Here is a 6,045-nt window from a genome sequence, read left to right as displayed (position 1 = left end):
AGAGGGGGAGAGGGGGAGAGGGGGAGAGGGGGAGAGGGGGAGAGGGAGAGAGAGAGAGAGAGAGAGAGAGAGAGAGAGAGAGAGAGAGATTGAAAAGGTCAGGATAAGTGTTGGTCCTCAGTTGCTAGCCACGTTGTTTTATGAGACAGGGTCTTTCACTGTCCTGGAGCTTTCCAAACATGCTAGGTTGGCTGACCATGAAGACCCAGGTCTATCTTCCCTGTGCTGAGATTACAAGTGTGCACCAGCTTTCTCAAGTGGGCTCTCGGGATAGAACTAAATTTCTAATGCGAATGTGAAGCTCTGTATTTACCGATTCATCGTCTCACTCCGCATATTTCAAGGTTTTAACTACATTTTATATTTGCTTATATTCATAGCATCATGGGATTTTTGGTTTTGTCTTTTGAGTAATGAATTTCCAACCACATCTCTCAGTGTTAGTTGGAAGTACTGTCAGATGATAAATGCTAGCTTCTGCATGATTCACTCAGGTCAGTGCTCCAAGCTCTGAATAGTTTATTGCCATTATTACCTGCTTCTTGTAATCTAAACAGAGCATGAGTCATAGGCATAGTTCTACTATTTGCCAAATCACCTACACAAAGGCCTTTTGTTTTAATGCTACATTTTACTGGGGCCACTTAAAAACCAGATGTAAGCAACAATTACAATTAGAAATAAAAGCTTATACAAAAATTAAGCCACCTCTTGTCCTACTTATAAGAACAACTGTTAAGTCAACTGCAAGGATGGAAGGGTGATTAGTATACAGTGACAAAAACCACTTAGACTTTTCCAAAGCTCATAGCTTTCAATTGATATCCAACACCAGGAAACTAAGCGTAAAAAGAAAAGAAAAAACTTAGAATAAAATAAATCTGATTTATTTATTTATTTATTTATTTATTGGCTCAAGGTCTTGCTATGTTTCTAAGACTGGTCTCAAACTCTTATACTTACATGATCTTGTCTCCCAAGTAACTTGAACTGTGTATGAAAAAAAATACCTAACTAATTCTTGTGTTCTTAAACAAATATTTAAGTTGAAAATCTAGGACCCAAAGAGAATCACAGAGCACTCAAAGTGCTATCCATAATATTGCCTCCAGGTTCTCTAACAGTGCTACACCAAGAGGGTTCCTCACAATGATTTCAGCTATCCGCTTTTGATATTTTATTTTATCTTTTCATGTTTCTATGTAAGACTACTACTTTTCCATCCCATGTCATTGTATATGAACAGGACATGACTGCATCTGGATTTCTACTAAAGTGCTTGGCTTTATGTCTACCTCTTCCCCAGATAAATACGATTAATTGTGAAAATATCTAACTATAAATTTGCCTTTAGGCAAATTTAATAGGCGGCTTCTGCACAACTTCTCAGTTATATTTGAGACCGGGGCATCACAATCAAAGGCCAAAAATTGCATGTTCCTATGGAGGCAATATTTTACATTTTATCTTTCCAACAAAGAAGAGCATAAACATAAGTAGAATTTATTTTGAAAACAATGGTGAATGCTCACAACCTTCTATTTCTATCTCATTCCCAAGTGAGAGACAAACAAACAATACTTGTGATTGTAATTTAGCTTCTGGCCCATAAAAGAAGAATCAATATGAATCCTACCAGTATTCTTTAAGGAATTGGAAACCAGTGGTAAGTATGTGTCTCTTTGTATCAGCTAACTCTGCATTTTGTGGTTAAGAGCTGGGCTTTAGGGGCAGACAGATGAGAATTCACATTTCAAGGTTATTCCTCACTTGTATGACTTTCAGAGTCTCATTTAATTTCTCCAGGTTTTGACTTTCTCGTGACAAAGTTGAAGACAGCAATGTGTATACAGCTGTGGTGGATAGAGTCGGAGCTGTTTCACTAACTTATCACAGGGACCCTCTTCTAATCCTTCACTTGTCTGTGCTTTCTATCCTTATACCCTTGAGTTCATTCATACTCCTTTTTCTCCTCCCCTTTCTCTTTCCCACTTTCCTTCAGTATTTCTTAAGTATCTAATATATTCAATGACAGGAAATGAGGCAGAAAGTATGACGTACTCCAATTGCCATGAAAGTCTTGTACCGACTCTTACTGCCTAGAATGCTATTGTACTAAAGAGGGTGTTTTTTCTTCCTTTTAGCAAATCCATTCCACCCAGTCTTAAATGCTAAAGCTAGTTAGCATTTTAGTAAATAGCAATGAGAGACAATGCTTCCTTCTAATTGTTTAGAATGATAGTGTTTCTTAAGGAAAGGTTTCCAGCTGTTTTGTCTGATTTAATCAAGAACTTTTAACCTCATTGGTGCAGGATTTTGTTCCCTCTCCACTTGAGGTTCTTTGTAAAAGGCATAGATGACTGAGATGCTACCTTAGAAAATGGTCAGGAGTGTGTACCTTGCACAATGTCCAGGTTGACTCAGACAGGCTGGGTAATGAATAGAAGTTTGTCCTTTTCATTTGGTCTCATGAGTGTTTCCAGTTACATTAGCTAATGCATGGGTAAAACAATCTCTCTGGAATTCAGATGTCTGTAGTCTCAACATGGGGAAGTGTAATCACCCTCAGAAATGGCCTCATGAGGTACAGGATTGGATGAATTATATCCCCTTGTGCTTCAAGTCTTTCCAGTACCTACTGATCTCAATTATGGTTGATAATAGGCATAAAAACACATAGGATAGTTAAGGCCTTTCAATCAAGTTTAGGCCCAGGCCATGCACACTAAACACTATCTGACAGCCTTAGGATTGGGACCCTGATATTTGCATCTTGGGCCACTCCCATGGTGCCAACAAAGTTCAAGCAAGATTGAAAACTACTTGGGGCTAGAGAGATGACTCAGGGGTTAAAAGTATTGACTGCTCTTTCAGAGGACCCTGCTTCAATTCCCAGCACCGACATGGCAGCTTACAACTGTCTGTGACTCCAAGATCTGACAACCTCACACAGACATACGTGCAGGCAAAACCATACTAATGTGCATAGAATAAAAATAAATAAATTCTAAAAAAATATTGAGAACTGCCTTGGAAACCAAGGAAGTGTTTCTTTATTGACATTCCCAATTGAAAGTGAGTAAACTTAAGTCCAGAGAGATTAAAAGTATCAAAGGAGCAGACAGAATATCCTCCAATAACCATGATTTCACTAGCACTGAATAGTTAGTTAGGTTTATAATACCAAGCATGCATTCCTCTTGTTGAGTGGACTCTAAGTCCAATTAGAGAGCAGTTGGTTACCACCAAAGTATGTGTACCAGTACTATACCCATAGGGTTATAGTGCCATGATGGTCAATGATGTGGTTCATAGGCACCATGGCTGGGTAGGACTGTTGGTTGTTTCCTTCCTTTGGAAGCTTGCATGGTGCTTTCTGGTACTATGAAATCTAGTGGTCAGGGAGGGGGCTTTCAGGTCAGTTCTACAACCACAAATTTAGTAAACCAGAATAATCCCTAACTACAATCTATAAACATTTGTCCTTATACTCACAGGTAAGTATTGTATTCACCACTCATGAAGGAAGCTCCTTTGCCCAATAGACGGTGACTACCACAGAAAACCAATCAACACATAGAGTGGCGGAACCCAGTTCCAATGGAGACATCTACAAAATACTTCCATATCTAAGGTTCAGGGAACATGGCAAAAGTTTGTAAGTTCCAAGTATCAAGGCTTCTTATGAAATTGTGTCTCCTTAAAACACCAGAAACTATACTGATAAAATCTCACCAGCACAACTGCCCAAACAGGAGCTAAACAAGGAGGCATCAGAGAAGAGACCATGTAACAGAAAGCAAGCAAGGAGGGATATACAGAAAGATTTGAACAGAGGAAAGGGAAGAGAGAAATGTTGTAATTAAAATACAATCTCAAAAATAAACAAGACAACAAGCAAACGAGCCAAAAAGACAAGAAAAGTGGAAGGCACAACTCAAACACAAGGCTTGTAAGTCCAAAGTACCTGTGATGTGTGCCTCATAAGAATTGGAAAGTTGTCTCATTAAGAAATGGTGATGGTGGTGAATGGAATTAAACTTTCAAAAGAGGAAAATTCCTGCTGATAATATTTATTTTGAAAAATGATTAAACAGTGGGAACATCTGATCATATCATGACTTTTGGGGAAGATAGATAGTTTCAGGAGAATAGTCACAGTTATCTCTTATAACCTGCAAGTTTGTTTCCAGCTGCTGTGGAAGCACTATGATGCATGCTAATTAAAAATGAATCATCCCAGGGCAGGGTACAGAACCTTGAACACATACTGGCCTAATCTTAGAGCAGAGCTATTTTGAGGAATTGGGGCTAAAAGCTAATGCCGTAGTAAGAATGTGGACAGTGACCTTTGTAATATATTTTTGATCTTTTAATTATTTTCTAAGAAGGGATAAGACACCAAGGGACAAAGGACTTCTATTTTTAATGGCCTATATTATGAAAGTGTACCAGTAAATATAGAAAAGAAAATGTTTCTCTATTGAAGAACAAATGAATGTTTTTCTTGATTCGATGCTAACAGTTTCGGAAGACTATAAATAAAATAAAGGGGCCTTATTACTACAGACTGCCATCAGCAAATGCCTCAGGCCTTGCCAACAGAGAATTAGAAAGGAGAGTGCTCTAAGTTCAAATCCCATTGCCTCTTTGCACACTTCTTTCAAGAACCTTCTCCAGTTATTTCTGGGAGTCCCTGCTACCCCCATGTGCCATACAACTCAAGAGGCGTTTGAAGGATACATTGAGGTATGTATACACTGAGGTAAAAAGTTCCTTAAGGTCAATTTATGACTTTTGGTAAATCTCTTTGAAATTATAGATCCTATTATAAATACCAGTGCTATTTTGTATGTTTGTCACTTATTAAAGCATTACTGTAACACAAATATCAATGATCTTTATGTTAGCCATCTCTGTATTTTTCAGAGCAGGCCATGATACTGATACCCATCATGCACAGCTCCAGCACATTTTACAGGTGATGAACACTTGGGTTTCCTGCACATCCCACCCTTACCATAGATACAATGGACTCTTTTCCCATAAACCTATGGGCGCTTCTAAGAAAAAAATTTGAGGATATATGCCAAGGAGAAAAATGATTAGGTTTTGAGCATTCTTGATTACATTAAATACTCATAGGAGTTTAGAAGAATGAACAGAAGTTTCCTAGAGTAAAGGATGCAGAAAAGCCAGGTTTTGAAAGGCCTCTCCATTCTTGTAGTAAACGAAGGGAAAGGATTTTGATGCTATAATGAGTTTTAAGCCAGACATAGGTATCATAATTTTTGCATATTAAACAGTGGGCTCTGGCTCCTGCATACCCTGACAAAAACATAACCTCAAATACTCGTGGCTCACACATCAACAGAATGCATCCTTTCATGAAGGGAGATCTAAAAGTCCACCCAGTGTTTGGCACACCCACCCAGTTCCTGGACAAGTGATGAACATTCCCATGACAGATGGGAATGCCTAGATCTCAAGTCCTACTTGCTGAGATTAGCTCATAGATGAAAGTTGGGGGAAAACATTTACAAGAGGAAACAAGAAAGCAGTTGGGGTGGGGGGCTAGTCATTTGCTCTTAGTTCATATAGCCCAAAAAGTGGGATAGATTCATTGCTCTCAGCAGTATGAGATGAGGAGATACACAGGCATTCTCTGAGTCCAGTTTTAAAAGCAAAACCACTGGTATATGAGAGAAAGGTTTACCAAAATCCTATGCGCACTCACTAAGGTATGAAACTCCAATTGTTATGAAACTATGCCTCCTGTCTTTCAGCTGTCCTTGATCAGAATCCTTGGTTGCTGATTTCACTTTTGGCAACAATACAAAACCCAAAAGACCAAGGGGACAAAAAGACAAAGAGATTATGTGCTAGACTCTCTCAGTGCTTTGGGTTTTGTATTTTTTTTTTTTTTTTTTGGTACTGTAAGCAGAGATGTCTGCTTTTGGGAATCATACTGGCCTTCTAGGGCACAGTGTCCTCCCGGTCTCTCTCTCTCTCTCTCTCTCTCTCTCTCTCTCTCTCTCTCTCTCT

The sequence above is a fragment of the Grammomys surdaster genome, unplaced genomic scaffold, assembly GCF_004785775.1.
Source record: "Grammomys surdaster isolate TR1022 unplaced genomic scaffold, NIH_TR_1.0 224, whole genome shotgun sequence".
In the NCBI taxonomy this organism is placed as follows: Eukaryota; Metazoa; Chordata; class Mammalia; order Rodentia; family Muridae; genus Grammomys; species Grammomys surdaster.
The sequence above is the reverse complement of the archived record's forward strand: the minus strand, read 5'-3'. Positions refer to the sequence as shown.